Consider the following 17,852-nt stretch of genomic DNA (forward strand, 5'->3'; position numbering starts at 1 on the left):
CTCAAATTTTGCTCTCGAATCTCTCCACACTCTAAAAATTAATGAGGTCCTCCGCAAAGAGCTTTTTTACGTAGGTTATGTATGTCTATTGATCTTTACTATATTAAAAATTAAAACATAAATTTTGCGATGATATACTTACTTTATTCATTCATAAGTAACAATAATAAACACTACATGTTAACAAAAATAACTTTTTAATGAAAAATATCTTTTCAAAACTTTTAGTTGTTTCCCTTGAAGTTATATTTCACTCAATTCATTTTAGAGAAAATCTCTACCAAATATCTATTTCTGAACAACCACGATGTATCCCTTAGCCATAATTTCAAGTGAAAATGGCATTTCATGAGAAAAGCAAAACAAAAACAGCTAGTTCAGCTGGCAACTCGAACAGTCACACAAGCACTTTTCCTCCCAACAACCATCATCGTGCTCCAGTGGGCCGCCACTGAAGAGCTTTCTGTGTACGTCCCATTTGTCACACAGAATATTAAAAGAAATGTACTCAAGGGTCAAGATTTCATAAATGTAATAATGTCTACTGTTTCATCAGGGGTTCTTAAGCAAGGGTTTTTAGTGTTTTTTGTTTTTAGCTGTGTGTGCGTGGTGGTAGAAGAAACAGTGATACAAACCTGTTGCAGCGCCGCTATCTTGATTCCTGCTAAGGTGCCAGCTGTCTTACCCACCACTGCTTTTACACCATCAGTGCAAATTTCAACACAGTGAAAAAGACAACCTCTGTCTTAGTGTTATTATGAGAATAGTTTTATCTTGTGGAGCCCCAAGCATCTATAGATCATACTTGAGAACCACTGGGGTAGCCATGTACATCATTTAAACACGTATTTTCGGAATTCTGAGAATCTTCCTGGCTGACATTCCAGAATTTCGCTTCTGTGATTTATGATGAATCATGTCCTTGGATGGAAATTTCTGACAAGCCTTTGTCATCTCCATGCCATAAAATGTACTGTTCTAGTTGCTGTCAAAAATGAAGAGAAACCGAAGGATAAAGTCTCTCCCTAGTAAAGAGTCAGATCTTTAGAGTGAAGGAGATAAAAATTACATAGAGAAGAGAGACAGAACGAATGGCACGCATGTAGCATGGGAAATTGGAGGCAACTGTATATAGAGTCCATCATTTAGCCAAAGGTTCCAATAGGTAGGCACACGGTGATTGAGAGGATAAAAGATGATTTCATTAAAAAAAAAAAAAATAGTACTTACACCATAACAAAGCATGGTTGACCACACAGGAAATTCAAAGGCATACATGATTTTGTCAGCACAGCAGAATTGAACTCTCTCTGCTCTTTCAGAAGCAACTATGCTGTCACAGAACAATCTCCAGACTCAAAATCTCCACTGTCTATGTCACATGGAGATTGCCTTCAACCTTGTATTTCCTCTATTTGTGGGGAAACTTTCTTCCCACGCTTTTCGTCACACACAGCTACCTTTGAAACCTAAGAGAGGACAGACACCAAAAGTCTCCTACAATGAGCAAAACCCACATCCAAATATCAGCACAGGTAGGTTCATTCTTCAGGTTGGCATTATTAACTGCTGTTGTTATCATATGTTGTAGACTGAAATGTCCCTTGGATTGTAGGCTTTTTCTGGCCCCTCATTTCGCTGCAGGAGGCATTCTGATTTCCAGTGGGATGCTCTTGTAAAAGGTAGGTGATTTCTCCCTCTAAGTGAGGAGTTACTTTCCTCTCCCTGTTATTTTTCTCTGTGGTGATTACAGGGCTTCCTCTGACCTGCCATCACTTGCTAATAGTCCTTGGAAAATGGGAGGATGCTACAGACCAATTGTGTCTAGAGATGTGCTTTGAGTTGTTTTTCTGGTAGAAATAGAGCAAAACCTCAAAACTTCTGCCCTTCTGGCTCAAGGTGGTTCCCTTGGCCTGGCCCAAGGCAGATCCCATGTCTTGGCCATAGGCAACACTTAGAGGCCCAGAAGCATGGTTGTCAGCATCCCACCTTCCTGTCCTGTGCCTTTGTGCTCTTCTGTCACACCCCACTCCACCTCAGACACCCACTATTTCCACTTTCCTCCCTTCCCCACCTTCCTCCCTTTTCTCAGGGAAGGAACTGGACATCACCTTCAGCCTAAGAAAAATGCTTTTCAAATTTGCATCATGAGTCATTAGTGGGTGTTATGGATTGAATTGTGTCTCCCAAAAAGGTGTCGTGAAGTCCTGACTCCTATAGGTACCTGTCTGGGAATAGGGTGTTTCTTTTGTTATGTAAATGAGGTCTTGCCAGAGTAGGAGGCCTCCTAAACCTAAACCCCCTGAGTGGTATTTTATAGACACCTCACAAAGACTGAAGAAATCCTGAACGTATGGCCCCGGGCACCATTTTAGCTCATAATAAAGTCACTTCTGAGGTTCACCCCAAAGATTACACAGGCCCATAAAACAAAATGAGACTAAAGGGGCACACCAGCCCAGTGGCAAGGACTAGAAGGCCGAGGGGACAGGAAGGCTGGTAATGGGGAACCCAAGGTCGAGAAGGGAGAGTGTTGACATGTCATGGGGTTGGTAACCCCAATGTCATAAAACAATATGTGTACTAGCTGTTTATTGAGAAGTAGTTTGTTCTGTAAACCTTCATTTCAAGTACAATAATAAAATAAGACCAGGGGCTTAAAAAAGAAAAAAAAGAACAGAATTATATAGAATTAAAAATATTAGAGAACATGAGGCATAGTTAAGGTGAGTATTGTCTTGTGGACCGTATGTATGTGCTGAGTCATGATATAAAATGGATTTACTGTAGCTCAAGAGTTGCAAAATCACTGACTTGGTGGTAAACCATTTGCTTTGATCAAGTTTCTTAAACACTTGAATGCTTCTATTTCTTCTTATGTAAAATAAGGAAGATAATAAGGAATCACTCATTAAATCCATTACCACTGAGTCCATTTGAATCGTATACGCTTGAATGATAGAAGACAGGGACACCAACACCCTTGAGCAAAGCTGAGCACCTGTTAGCTATCCTGCCAAGTTTGGAGACTCTAAGTCAAACTCACAAGACAGGTCTAAGTGCCAAGAAGTCAAATACGCTCCCTGCTTTACTGTGTTTTGCATCCGACCACAGGAAGGAATCCTTGCAGAAGTGTTCACCAGCTATAAGGAAGCTCTTGTTGTGTGAGCTTTACTTTAAAAGAAGAAAGATGATCTTATCTACCAAACCAAAAAAACAAACCAAACCATTGCTGTTGAGTCAATTCCAACTCATAGCGACCTTACAGGACAGAGTAGAACTGTGCCCCATAGGGTTTCCAAGGAGCGCCTGGTGGATTCCAACTGCCCACCTTTTTGGTTAGCAGCTGTAGCTCTTAACCATGAGGCCATCAGGATTTCCATATCACAGGAAAGTAAAATAAAACAATGTATTTGAAAGTAATTTGCAAAATGGAAAGAGCTGTACAAATCTCAATTGTTATCATTTTGAGTCAATGCCTTTGCATATTTTGGTCTTGATTCCAAAATTAACAGCTTCCTTCTCAGTGGAAGGAATTTCAACATCATTAGGAGAAAACTGGGGCGCTGACAAGTGCCTGCTTCATCAACAATGCAAGGGACTCTGATAAGTTTACAATTAAAAAATTTAGGAGATGTCGTTGTAGTCTGCTTATGAAAGCAAATTGTTACCTGAAACCCTAGAAACAAATTTCATGATTGTTATTTGCATATAAATATTGTGCTGGTGACAGATGATTCTCACCCAGATCATAGCACAGGCCTCTTCAGACGCGTCCATAGCAATATTCTGTTAGCCAGTGTACTTCCGGGTTTTAGATAAGTGCAAAACCAGGGAAGGGCAATATCTTTAGATGTAATACTTTAGATTGAACATTGTCCAAATTATTGAGATAGGTACACGTGACCACAGAGGTGACCAGTGATGCTGAGTCACCCTTATTTTTTTTAATTCTTTTATCACCAAGAAATGAAGGTACAAGAGAGCCAGTCAGGGCAAACGCTTCGACCCATCACTGCCAGGGATGGAGTTACCTGTCTACCTCTGCTCCCCCCTCAAGATGAACCACTGCAACCAGCTTCCATGCCCCCTACTCCCAGATCTAATCTACTCACTTGGTATCATGGATGAATTGTGTCCCCCAGAATGTGTGTATCAGTTTGGCTGGGCCATGATTCCTGGTATTATGTAATTGTCCACTATTTTGTCATCTGATGTGATTTTCCTATGTGTTGTAAATCTTGCCTCTGTGTTGTTAACGAGTGGGGATGGGTGGCAGGACTCAATCTAGAAGACTGGATTGTGTCTTGAGCCAGTTTCTTTCGGCACATAAAAAAAAGAAGCAAGCAGAGAGACAGGGGACTTCATACCACCAAGAAAGCAGTGCTGGGAGAGGAGTGCATCCTTTGAACCCGGAGTTCCTGCTTGGAGAAACTCCTGGTCCAGGGGACGATTGATGAGAAGGACCTTCCTTCAGAGCCAACAGAGAGAGAAAACCTTGCCCTGGAGTTGATGACCTGAATTTGGACTTTAAGCCTACTGTACTGTGAGGAAATAAATTTCTTTTTGTTAAAGCCATCCACTTGTGGTATTTCTGTTATAGCAGCACTAGATGACTAAGACACTTGGCCAAAGTCACCACCACCTTTCTAATACAAGAGTCTAGTAGTCACTTTTCAGGGGGAAATCGTTAGGTCAGAAAAAATTAACAGGAATGATGGGATGCTGTGATGGCCTTGCTATAGCCCCAGCATTTATACTCCACCACCTGTTTGTTAGTGTGTGGCTGTGATGCTATGTCACCAGTATCTCAACCACTGGGTTAACTTGGCGGATAGGGTTCAGTGGAGCTTCCAAATTAAGACAGTTTAGGGAAAAGAAGACATAGCAATCTACTTCCAAAAATTAGCCAGTGAAAACCTTATGGAGCATAACAGAATGTTGTCTGGTATAGTGCTGGAAAATGTGCCCCCTAGGCTGGAAGATATGCAGATACACAGTGGCCACAACAAGGTCCTCGAACATACCAACGATTATGAAGATGACACAGGACAGGCAACATTTCACTCTGTTGTACATGGGCTTGCCATAAGTCTAAGTCAACAACTAACAACAAACACATACCCTGGAGTCCAGGGGCCCATGTCCCTTGCACGGTGGGTAGGAAATAGAAGGACAGCCACACACTGAATAAATAATCTGAAATGAATAACCTGGAGAGTCCACAACCACAAGGGAAAGGACACTCTCTCCCTGCATCACTAAGCTCCAGTGCTCTGCTCATCCTTTCTTCTCAAGGTGTAACCATAATGGCCTAGTGGGATTTTCAAGCCTCTCTATTAGAAAATGTTAAAACGCAAGGATCCTGGTGGGACTGTGGATTTCTTCCTCATTTGCTCCAATAATAATACAGAGTAATAACAAGCAATGTAAATGATATTGATTTTTCTATTAAAAAGACAGCCATTTCCTACAAGAATTTCAGCTTTAAGTATTGCAAAACATTATTCGTTAAAAATAATGTTTAAAGTACTCTACCCCAAGCATCTGGCACCTTCTGTTCAGCCTTATGTTTCCCTCCCTTTCAAATAAAACTTCCTGAATAAATAGCCTGTCCTCACCATCTGTTCTGTTTAATCCATCAATTAACTAATCCTTAATCTACCCTGTCAGAATTCCTTCCCGCTGCTTATCTAAAATCCCTGTGCTTTTTCCCCATACTCTTTCCCCACTAGATGTATATTTCTGTTTGGAGAAACCTCTACAGGTAGGGACAGCTTCAAAGAGTAAAAACTGGTTCAAGTCCTGAAAAGAATGGCGCAGCTCTGTCCAGTCAGCTGTGTCCCACCCTTTCCCTTGGTATTATTGCCTGGTCTTACCTCTCAAGGGCTGCCCTCATGACTCCGGCCACCTTTACCGTAATTAAGAATTTTCAGTGGAGCTATGGAAGCTACAGGAATCTTGGTGGGGCAGTGGTTAAGTGCTGGGCTGCTAAACAAAAGGTCACCAGTTTGATCCCACCAGCCACTCTGCAGGAGAAAGATATGGCGGTCTGCTCCTGTAGGGATTTACAGCCTTGGAAACCCTACAGGGCAGGTAGTAGTTGGCTTCCTTAATGATGGAAGAAGCAGGACATGGGAGAGAGAAATTACACTAAACTGAGTCACTGACCCCAAAAGCTCGGAATGACTCACATAATGGGAGTGGATGGGAGTATGGCTAAGCCCGTCAGAGGGAGTATTAACAGAGCCAAGACCTAGGTGCCAAAACACCAATAAAAAGCCAAACCCGTTGCCACTGAGTCGGCTGCGACTCAGAGTTACCCTATAGGACAGGGTAGAACTGCCCCATAGGGTTATACCCAGATGCATGCGCAGGAAATCCCTCCAGAGGTATTCGGGTTTCTTCTGGGATCTGCACCCAGCTTCTCTCGCATTCACTTCACTCGAAATCTGGCTGAAAGCACACAGCTTTTACTGTGGCTGGAAACCAATCGGTTTTAATATGAAATGTTTACAGTTGAAATATAACATTTTTAAAAGCTCATTAAAGATGTTAAATATTAATAGGTTTGTTAGGGAGTCACACGGTTCCATTTAAAGGCACCTCTCAATTTTGTCACAGGTTTGGAGTACTGATTGCTTTAGAACACCTGGGACAGTTTTCCTAAAAAACCCAAACTGGCAATTTGCCCTAAGGATTATATTAGAATAGATATTCTGTTGAATCATACAAGGAAATAAAACAATGTGTTAGTTGGATAGACAAGAGCTTAAATTTATACAAAAATGAGTAATTTAAAAGCATGAATGTCAAACTCTATTTATTTTCATTTCTAAACAAGCACTGCGATTTAGAAAATAATATTGGAATCATTATTCCCCATCCTCGAGCATAGAGAATGTGACCCAGCTGATGCTGGGCTCACAAAGACTCACAAGGACTCACAAAGACACATCAACTGGGCCCTGTGATATAAAGACAATCTAGTCAATTCGACTCATAGTGACCCTACAGGACAGAGTAGAACTGCCCCATAGTTTCCAAGGAGCACCTGGTGATTTGAACTGCTGACCTTTTGGTTAGCAGCGCTAGCTCTTAACCACTATGCCACCAGCGTTTCCATAAAGATAATAGCTAGGATAATCTTGGAAAATATCTTTTAGGGAATCTTTCACATAAACCAATCAAACAGAACACAAAGGACTTTCCACTTTCATCTTTCTATTAGCATTTAGTGAATAGAAAATTTCTTGGACCAATGAAGACCCTCCTGACAGTCGTTATTGAAACCTGCACCAGTGATTGTTAAGAAAGACAATTCAAAATGTAGGATCACAGTTTCTAGCCAATCTATGAAAAGGGGAAGCTTTCAAAGGTTTTGCCCCTTTTGTAATGTTAGTAAATACTGGCCATTCTGTAATGTTCTTTGGACATTGGTGTAGCAGCATGCTTGTCCATTTTCCCATTCTTGCCTATCCTGTAATATTTCCTCCGTTTTCCCACTTTTGTTTGTTCTGTAATTTCCTTGGATTCGGGCAGACATTAGCTCTGGCAGCACGCTTGCCCGATTTCCCACTTTTGCCTTTTTGAATATATGCTGAATAAAACTTTCTTTTTGCTTTACTAAATTTTGTGATTTTTTTTCCTACAACAATTGCTATTATTATAACTATATGCACTTCTGAATATTGATATAATTGTCACTATTTAGGAGGAAAATGATAGGCCATCATTCTGATCACAAAGCAATAAAACCAAGAATTAATATTAACTTCAATAAATATCATCTAATACCCAACCACTTAGAAGCAAGGAAAATTATAGATGAGGTCAAATGAGACATTAAATGTGCAATAACAGATCATTTATATAGTAATAAACAACATACATGATCCCTTAGGATGCATTCAAAGTTAAACTCAGAAGTAACACATAACCATAAGTATTTTCATTATTAAAGGAAAAAAGGCTAAGCTCGGAAACAATTTAGAAAACAAATTATTACAGAAAATAGCCAGAATTGTTGCTGGCGTTCGGTGCCATCGAGTTGACTCCGACTCATAGTGACCCTGTGTACAACAGAAGGGAACACCACCTGGTCCTGCTCCATCCTCAGAATCATTGCTATGTTTCAGTCCATTGTTGCAGCCACTGTATCAATCCATCTCTTTGAGGGCCTTCCTCTTTTTCGCTGAAGTTCTACTTTACCAAGCATGCTGTCCCTCTCCAGGGACTGGTTCCAGCTGATAACATGTCCCAACGAATGTAAGACAAAGTCTCACCATCCTTGCTTCTAAGGAGCATTCTGGCTGTACTTCCTCCAAGACAGATTTGTTTGTTCTCCTGGCAGTCCATGGTATATTCAATATTCTTTGCCAATATCGTAATTCAAAGGCATCAGTTCTTCTCTGGACTTCCTTATTCACTGTCCAGCTTTCACATGCATATGAGGCCAATGAAAACATCATGGCTTGTGTCAGGTACACCTTAGTCTTTAAAGTGACATCTTTGCTTTTTAACACTTCAGTGAGGCTTTTTGCAGCAGATTTGCTCAATGCAATGCATCGTTTGATTTCTTGACTGCTGCTTGTGTTGATTGCGGATGCAAGTAAAATGAAATACCTGACAACTTCAACCTTTTCTCTATTTATCATGATGTTGTTTATTGGTCCAATTGTGAGGATTTTTGTTTGCTTTATGTTGAGGCATAATCCATACTGAAGCCTGTGGCCTTTGATCTTCATTTATAAGTGATTCAAATCCTCTTCAGTTTCAGCAAGTGTCTTAGGCTGGGTTCTCTAGAGGAAGCAAAAACAGTAAAATATATAAATATATATACATAGAGATTTATATCAAGCAAATGGTTCACATGATTGCAGAGGCCGAAACATTCCAATCTGTGGGTCAGGATAGAAGCTTCTCCTGATTCATGCAGTCACAGGGGCTGGTCAACCCAAGATAGGCAGGTCATAGAGCAAGGCTTTTGCTCACAGGCTTCGAAGATCTAGGAATCCCAAAATTGGCAGGCAGGACCACAACTAAGCTGCTAGCTTAAGTCCCCAGAATTGGGGGTCAGACAAACAGGAGCCATCTGCAGAATTCAGAGCCAGCATAAGCCCCTGGGACTTGCCAGAATGTATACTTACAGTTGGATGCAGGCCACACATCCAAGAAAACTCCCTTTCACCTAACCGGCTACTCACATTAGATCCCATCGTGGAGGTGATCACATTATATCAAATCTCATCATGGAAGTGATCACAACATTGTATGACTGCCAAACTATATTTTAACTGCCATACCACTAAGATTCATGGCCCATCCAAGCTGACACTCAACCTTAAACATCACAGCAAGCAAGGTTGTGTCATTTGTATATTGCACTTTGCTAATGAGTCCTCCAATCCTGGTGCCCCGTTCTTCTTCATATAGTCCACCTTCTCAAGCTATTTGCTCAGCATACAGATTGAATGAGTATGGTGAAGGGATACAACACTGACACACACTTTTTCTGACTTTAAAACAAACAGTATCCCCTTGTTCTGTTCCAATGACTGCCTCTTAGTTTAAGTACGGGTTCCTCAAGAGCACAATTAAGTGTTCTGGAATTCCCATTCTTTGCAATGTTATCCATTTTTTATTATGATCCACACACTCTAATGCCTTTGTACAGCCAATGAAACACAAGTAAGCACCTTTTTTGTATTCTTTGCTTTCACCCAGAATCCAGCTGACATTAGCAATGGTATTCCTGGTTCCATGTCTTCTTCTGAATCCTGCTTGAATTCCTAGCTGTTACCTGTGGCTGCAACCACTTTTGAATGATCTTCAGCAAAATTTTACTTGCATGTGATATTAATGATATTGTTTGATAATTTCCACATTCTGTAGAACCTCCTTTCTTTGGAATGGGTAGAAACATGAATCTCTTCCAGTCGGCTGGCCAGGTAGCTATCTTCCAAATTTCTTGACATAGACAAGTGAGCACCTCCAGTGTTGCATCTGTTTGTTGAAACATCTCCACTAGTATTTTGTCAATTCCTGGAGCCTTGTTTTTTTGCCAGTGCCTTCAGTGCAGCTTGGACCTCTTCCTTCCTTCAGTACCATCGGTTCTTGATCATATACTACCTCATGAAATGGTTGGACGTTGACCAATTCTTTTCGACACACGTGACTCCGTATATTCTGTCCATCTTCTTTTGATGCTTCCTTCACCGTTCAATATTTTGCAGATAGAATCCTTCAATATTGCAACCCAGAGCTTAAATTTGTTCTTCAATTCTTTCCGTTCAGAAATGCCGCAAATGTTCTTCCCTTTTGGTTTTCTCTCTCTATGTCTTTCTACATTTCACTGTAATACTTTACTTGGTCTTCTCAACCTGCCCTTTGAAATCTTCTGTTCAGCTCTTTTACTTCATTATTTCTTCCCTTTGCTTTAGTTACTCTAAGTTCAAGAGTAAGTTTCAGAGTCTTTTTTTTAATTTTTATCGTGCTTTAAATGAAAGTTTACGTATCAAGTCAGTCTCTCATACAAAAATTTATATACACCTTGCTATATATTCCTAATTGCTCTCCCCCTAATGAGACAGCACGCTCCTTCCCTCCACTCTCTATTTTCGTGTCCATTTGGCCAGCTTCTGACCCACTCTGCTCTCTCATCTCCCCTCAGACAGACAGGAGATGCCAACATGGTCTTATGTATCTACTTGATCCTAGAAGCTCATTCTTCACCAGTACCATTTCCATCCCATAGTCTAGTCCATCCCTGTCTGAAGAGTTGGCTTTGGGAATGGCTCCTGTCTTGGGCTAACAGAAGGTCTGGGGACCATGACCTCCAGGGTCCCTCTAGTCTCAGTCAGACCATTAAGTCTGGTCTGTTTATGAGAATTTGGTGTCTGCATCCCACTGCTCTCCTGCTCCCTCAGGGGCTCTCCGTTGCGCTCCCTGTCAGGGCAGTCATCGGTTGTAGCCAGGTACCATCTAGCTCTTCTGGTCTCAGTCTCTGGTTTATGTGGTCCTTTCTGTCTCTTGGGCTTATAATGACCTTGTGTCTTTGGTGCTCTTCATTCTCCTTTGCTCCAGGTGGGTTGGGACCCATTGATGCATCTTAGATGGCAGTTTGCTAGCATTTAAGACCCCAGATGCCACTCTTCCAAGTGGGATGCAGAATGTTTTCTTAATAGATTTTGATGTGCAAATTGACTTAGATGTCACCTGAAACCATGGTCTCCAAACCCCCACCTTCAAAGCATTTAGTTTATTAATGAACTTCTTTGTTTTTAGTTTAGTCCAGTTGTGCTGACATCTCCTGTATTGTGTGTTGTCTTTCCCTTCACCTAAAATAATCCTTATCTACTATCTAATTAGTGAAAACTCCTCTCCCTCCCTCCCTCCCCTGTCTCATAGCCATCAAAGAAGACCAGAGTCTCTTCTGACATTCATTATGGTCCTTTCTTTCCTGTCTTTTTAATGACCTCTTGCTTTCTTCAGGTATGATATCCTTACACAATTCATCTGGTCTTTGGCTATTAGTGGTCAATGTGTCAAATCTATTCATGAGATGGTCTCTCAATTCAGGTGGGATATACTCAAGGTCATACATTGGCTCTGATGGACTTGCTATCATTTTCTTCAACTTCAACTTGCTTATGAGCCATCGATGGTCTGTTCCACTGTCAGCCCCTGGCCTTGCTCTTACTGATGGTATTTAGCTTCTCCACCACCTCTTTCCACAGATGTGGTCAATTTGATTCCTGTGTATTCTGTCTGATGAGGTCCACATGTACAGTCACTGTTTATGTTGGTGAGAAAAGGTATTTGCAATGAAGAAGTCTTTGGTCTTACAAAATTCTACCACGTGCCCTCCAGTGTCATTTCTATCACCAAAGCCATATTTTCCACCTACAAATTCTTCTTCCTTGATTACAACTTTTCCATTCCAATCACCAGTATTTATCAATACATCTTGATTGCTTGTTTAATCAATTTCAGACTGCAGATGTTGGTAAAAATCTTCAGTTTCTTCATATTTGACCTTAGTGGTTGGTGCGTAAATTTGAATAACAGTTGTATTAACTAGTCTTTCTTGTAGGTGTATGGATATTATCCTATTACTGACAGCATTGTACTTCAGGGTAGATCTTGAAATTGTGTAGCCAGAATTATAAAATTATAAAACTAAAAGAAAGATTAAATTAACTCAAAACAAAAACGTATATATATTACCAATAAACACACAAAAACACTCTATAAAATAGAATAAGCTTCAGCATAAACCAAAAATGTCAAGTCAATTCTAACACCTAGAGACCCTATAGGACAGAGTAGAACTGCCCCATAGTGTTTCCAAGGAGCGTCTGGTAGATTCAAACTGCCAACCTTTTGTTTAGCAGCTGTAGTTCTTAATCACTAAGCCGCCAGGGTTCAGCAGAGCCAATAAAAATAGAAAAAGATTAAAAAAAATAAAAAGAGAGGCAGAAAATGTGAAATGACAGATATAGAATATAGTCAGCCAGTTATAAGTCATGAGACTCTAGGCATATCTAACCTTAAACATTCAATTTTCTCTATCAATGAGAAATGGAAAACTTGCAAAATGGGAAAATAATTCTAACAACCTCCTAGCATTTTTGTAAAATCACAGATATCAGTTCCTTTTTAAAACTCCTATCGCCTCTCAGAAACTAATCATAGAAGATACTTGCAATAATTCTGCATTTCCATCAATTATTTTACCCAACCAATAAGTAATTATGGAGCATGTATTGTGCAAGAATGACAAAGGCAAATTAGGAAATGATCTGGCTCTCTAGAGGTTGCCAAAGACACAGAATGAGCACAAACATTGTGGGCAGGATGAATCTTACAAAAGAAGCACACGACAGCTGTTGAAGGGGTCCTATAATATTCTAGACCATTCTAAAGGCTCTGTGATTTTATTTGTTTGATTAATAAAGCCCTACTTCCCATTTTACAACTGCTTAGGAAGTAATCATTGTATATGTTTCCATTAGGTCTACTGCTGAGGGTGATATTGTGATTCCATCTTCAAAATAATGCAATTCATAGAGATGCGTGAAAGGTCAAAGTCTTCGGTCTTGGAAGTGGAATTGACAAGGCTGTGTACAAGTTGGCGAGGGGAGCTGGTGTGGAATGATTTGACAGCAGTCAAAATGTCCTCACAGGGCAGTTTTGTGTTACAAGAAACCTTCTACTGAAATGTGGAGGGATGCTTTGGCTAGAGTCTACCTGCATAAAGCAAACTTTTATGGATTGAATTGTGTGCCCCCAAAACGTGTGTCAACTTGGCTAGGCCATAATTCCCGGTAATGTGTAGTTGTCCACCATTTTGTCATTGATGTAATTTTCCTATGTGGTATAAATCCTGCCTCTATGATGTTAATGAGGCAGGATTAGAGGCAATTATGTTAATGAGGCAGGATTCAATCTACAAGATTAGGTTGTTTTATCTTTTTTTTTTTTACATAATTTCTATTGTGCTTTAAGTGAAAGTTTACAAATCAAGTCAGTCTGTCACATATAAGCTTATATACACCTTACTACATACTCCCATTTACTCTTCCCCTAATGAGTCGGCACGCTCCCTCCTTCCAGTCTCTCCTTTCATGACCGTTTTGCCAGTGTCTAACCCTCTCTACCCTCCCATCTCCCCTCCAGACAGGAGATGCCAACACAATCTCAAGTGTCCACCTGAGACGAGTAGCTCACTCTTCATCAGCATCTCTCTCCAACCCATTGTCCAGTCCCTTGCATGTCTGATGAGTTGTCTTCAGGAATGGTTCCTGTCCTGGACCAATAGAAGGTTTGGGGACCATGACTGCCAGGATTCTTCTAATCTCAGTCAGACCATTAAGTCTGATCTTTTTATGAGAATTTGGGGTCTGCATCCCACTGTTCTCCTGCTCCCTCAGGGGTTCTCTGTTGTGCTCCCTGTCAGGGTAGTCATCGGTTGTGGCCAGGCACCATCTAGTTCTTCTGGTCTCAGGATGATGTAAGTCTCTAGTTCATGTGGCCCTTTCTCTCTCTTAGGCTCATAGTTATTGTGTGACCTTGGTGTTCTTCATTCTCCTTTGATCCAGGTGGGTTGAGACAAATTGATGCATCTTAGATGGCCACTTGTTAGCATTTAAGACCCCAGATGCCACACTTCAAAGTGGGGTGCAGAATGTTTTCATAATAGAATTTATTTTGCCAATTGACTTAGAAGTCCCCTTAAGCCATAGTCCCCAAACCCCTGCCCTTTCTCTGCTGACCTTCGAAGCATTCAGTTTATCCAGGAAACATCTTTACTTTTGGTCCAGTCCAGTTGAGCTGACCTTTCCTGTATTGAGCATTGTCTTTCTCTTCACCTAAAGCAGTTCTTATCTACTAACTAATCAGTAAATAACCCTCTCCCACCCTCCCTCCCTCCCCCCTCTCGCAACCACGAAAGAATGTGGAGTTCTTGGTTTATACTATTTCTCAAGATCTTATAATAGTGGTTTTATAGAATCTTTGTCCTTTGGCATCTATTTTTGCTCAGCATAATGCCTTCCAGGTTCCTCCATGTTATGAAATGTTTCACAGATTCCTCACTGTTCTTTATCGATGCGTAGTATTCCATTGTGTGACTATACCACAATTTATTTACCCATTCATCCGTTGATGGACACCTTGGTTGCTTCCAGCTTTTTGCTATTGTAAACAGTGCTGCAATAAACATGGGTGTGCGTATATCTGTTCGTGTAAAGGCTCTTATTTCTCTAGGGTATATTCTGAGGAGTGGGATTTGTGGGTTGTACAGTAGTTGGATTTCTAACTTTTTAAGAAAACGCTAAATAGATTTCCAAAGTGGTTGTACCATTTTACATTCCCACCAGCAGTGTATGAGAGTTCCAGTCTCTCCGCAACCTCTCCAACGTTTATTATTTTGTGTTTTTTGGATTAATGCCAGCCTTGCTGGAATGAGATGGAATCTCATCATAGTTTTAATTTGCATTTCTCTAATGGCTAATGATCGAGAGCATTTTCTCATGTATCTGTTAGCTGCCTGAATATCTTCTTTAGTGAAGTGTGTGTTCATATCCTTTGCCTACTTCTTGATTGGGTTGTTTATCTTTTTGTGGTTGAGTTTTAACAGAATCATATAGATTTTAGAGATCAGGAGCTGGTTGGAGATGTCATAGCTGAAAATTTTTTCCCAACCTGTAGGTGGTCTTTTTACTCTTTTGGTGAAGTCTGTAGATGAGCATAGGTGTTTTTACTATGTTAAGTCTTCCTATCCATGAGCAAGGTATGTTTTTCCACTTAAGTAAGTAGGTCCTTTTTAGTTTCTTGTAGTAGTACTTTGTAGTTTTCTTTGTATAGGTCTTTTACATCTTTCGTAAGATTTATTCCTAAGTATTTTATCTTCTTGGGGGCTACTGTGAATGGTATTGATTTGGTTATTTCCTCTCCGATGTTCTTTTTGTTGATATAGAGGAATCCAAGTGATTTTTGTATGTTTTTCTTATAACCTGAGACTCTGCCAAACTCTTGTATTAGTTTCAGTAGTTTTCTGGAGGATTCCTTAGGGTTTTCTGTGTATAAGATCATGTCATCTGCAAATAGAGATAATTTTACTTCTTCCTTGCCAATCGGATGCCCTTTATTTCCTTGTCTAGCCTAACTGCTCTGGTTAGGACTTCTAGCACAATGTTGAATAAGAGCAGTGATAAAGGGCATCCTTGTCTGGTTCCCGTTCTCAAGGGAAATGCTTTCAGACTCTCTCCATTTAGAGTGATGTTGGCTGTTGGCTTTGTATAGATGCCCTTTATTATGTTGAGGAATTTTCCTTCAATTCCTATTTTGCTGAGAGTTTTTATCATGAATGGGTGTTGGAATTTTTCAAATGCCTTTTCTGCATCAGTTGATAAGATCATGTGATTTTTGTCTTTTGTTTTATTTATATGGTGGATTACATTAATGGTTTTTCTAATATTAAACTAACCTTGCATACCTGGTGTAAATCCCACTTGGTCATGGTGGATTATTTTTTTGTTGAATTCTATTGGCTAGAATTTTGTTGAGGATTTTTACATCTATGTTCATGAGGGATATAGGTCTATAATTTTCTTTTTTTTGTGGTGTCTTTACCTGGTTTTGGTATCAGGGATATGGTGGATTCGTAGAATGAGTTAGGTAGTATTCCATCATTTTCTATGCTTTGAAATGCCTTTAGTAGTAGTGGTGTTAACTCTTCTCTGGAAGTTTGGTAGAACTCTGCAGTGAAGCCGTCTGGGCCAGGGCGTTTTTTTGTTGGGAGTTTTTTGATTACCGTTTCAATCTCTTTTTTTGTTATGGGTCTATTTAGTTGTTCTACTTCTGATTGTGTTAGTTTAGGTAGGTAGTGTTTTTCTAGGAATTCATCCATTTCTTCTAGGTTTGCAAACTTGTTAGAGTACAATTTTTTCATAATAGTCTGATATGATTCTTTTAATTTCAGTTGGGTCTGTTGTGATATGGCCCATCTCGTTTCTTATCTGGGTTATTTGTTTCCTTTCCTGTATTTCTTTAGTCAGTCTGGCCAATGGTTTATCAATTTTTGTTAATTTTTTCAAAGAACCAGCTTTTGGCTTTGTTAATTCTTTCAATTGTTTTTCTGTTCTCTAATTCATTTAGTTCAGCTCTAATTTTTATTATTTGTTTTCTTCTGGTGCCTGATGGATTCTTTTGTTGCTCACTTTCTATTTGTTCAAGTCGTAGGGACAGTTCTCTGATTTTGGCTCTTTCTTCTTTATGTATGTGTGCATTTATCGATATAAATTCACCTCTGAGCGCTGCTTTTGTTGTGTCCCAGAGGTTTTGATAGGAAGTGTTTTCATTCTCGTTGCATTCTATGAATTTCTTTATTCCCTCCTTAATGTCTTCTTTAACCCAGTCTTTTCTGAGCAGGGTATTGTTCAGTTTCCAAGTATTTGATTTCTTTTCCCTGATTTTTGTTATTGATTTCCACTTTTATGGCCTTGTGGTCTGAGAAGATGTTTTGTAATATTTCGATGTTTTGGATTCTGCAAAGGTTTGCTTTATGACGTAATATGTGATCTATTCTAGAGAATGTTCCATGTGCACTAGAAAAAAAGTATACTTTGCAGCTATTGGGTGGAGTGTTCTGTATAAGTCTCTGACGTCAAGTTGGTTGACTGTAGCAATTAGGTCTTCCTTGTCTCTACTGAGCTTCTTACTGGAAGTCTTATCCTTCTCCGAAAGTGGTGTGTTGAAGTCTCCTACTATAATTGTGGAGGTGTCTGTCTCACTTTTCAGTTCTGTTAAAGTTTGTTTTATGTATCTTGTAGCCCTGTCATGTGGTGCATAAATATTTAATATGGTTATATCTTCCTGGTAAATTGTCCCTTTAATCATTATGTAGTGTCCTTCTTTATCCTTTGTGGTGGATTTAAGTTTAAAGTCTATTTTGTCAGAAATTAATATTGCTACTCCTGCTCTTTTTTGCATGTTGTATGCTTGATGTATTTTTTTCCCATCCTTTGAGTTTTAGTTTGTTTGTGTCTCTAAGTCTAAGTTGTGTCTCTTGTAGGCAGCATATAGATGGATCGTGTTTCTTTATCCAGTCTGAGACTCTCTGTCTCTTTATTGGTGCGTTTAGTCCATTTACATTCAGCATAATTATAGATAAGTATGTGTTTAGTGCTTTCATTTTGATGCCTTTTTGGGTGTGTGGTTGCCAATTTCATTTTTCCACTTATTTTTTTGTGCTAAGACGTTTTTCTTTGTAAATTGTGTGTTCCTCATTTTCATAGTAGTTGAATTTATGTTTGCTGAGTCGTTATGTTTTTCTTGGTTTTTACTTT

General features: G+C 39.8%; 1 protein-coding gene across 1 annotated transcript in view; it reads right to left on the reverse strand.

Moving 5' to 3' along the window:
- Positions 1–6,318, reverse strand: part of LOC126070574 (beta-1,3-galactosyltransferase 5-like) — a 29,352-nt gene extending 23,034 nt beyond the window's left edge. Inside the window, exon 1 of the mRNA XM_049874893.1 lies at positions 5,880–6,318. The gene's annotated coding sequence lies outside the window, so the exon portion shown is untranslated. The remainder of the gene's footprint in view (positions 1–5,879) is intronic.
- Between the last annotated feature and the right edge of the window lie 11,534 nt (positions 6,319–17,852).

The sequence above is a fragment of the Elephas maximus genome, chromosome 2 (genome assembly GCF_024166365.1).
Source record: "Elephas maximus indicus isolate mEleMax1 chromosome 2, mEleMax1 primary haplotype, whole genome shotgun sequence".
Lineage (NCBI taxonomy): Eukaryota > Metazoa > Chordata > Mammalia > Proboscidea > Elephantidae > Elephas > Elephas maximus.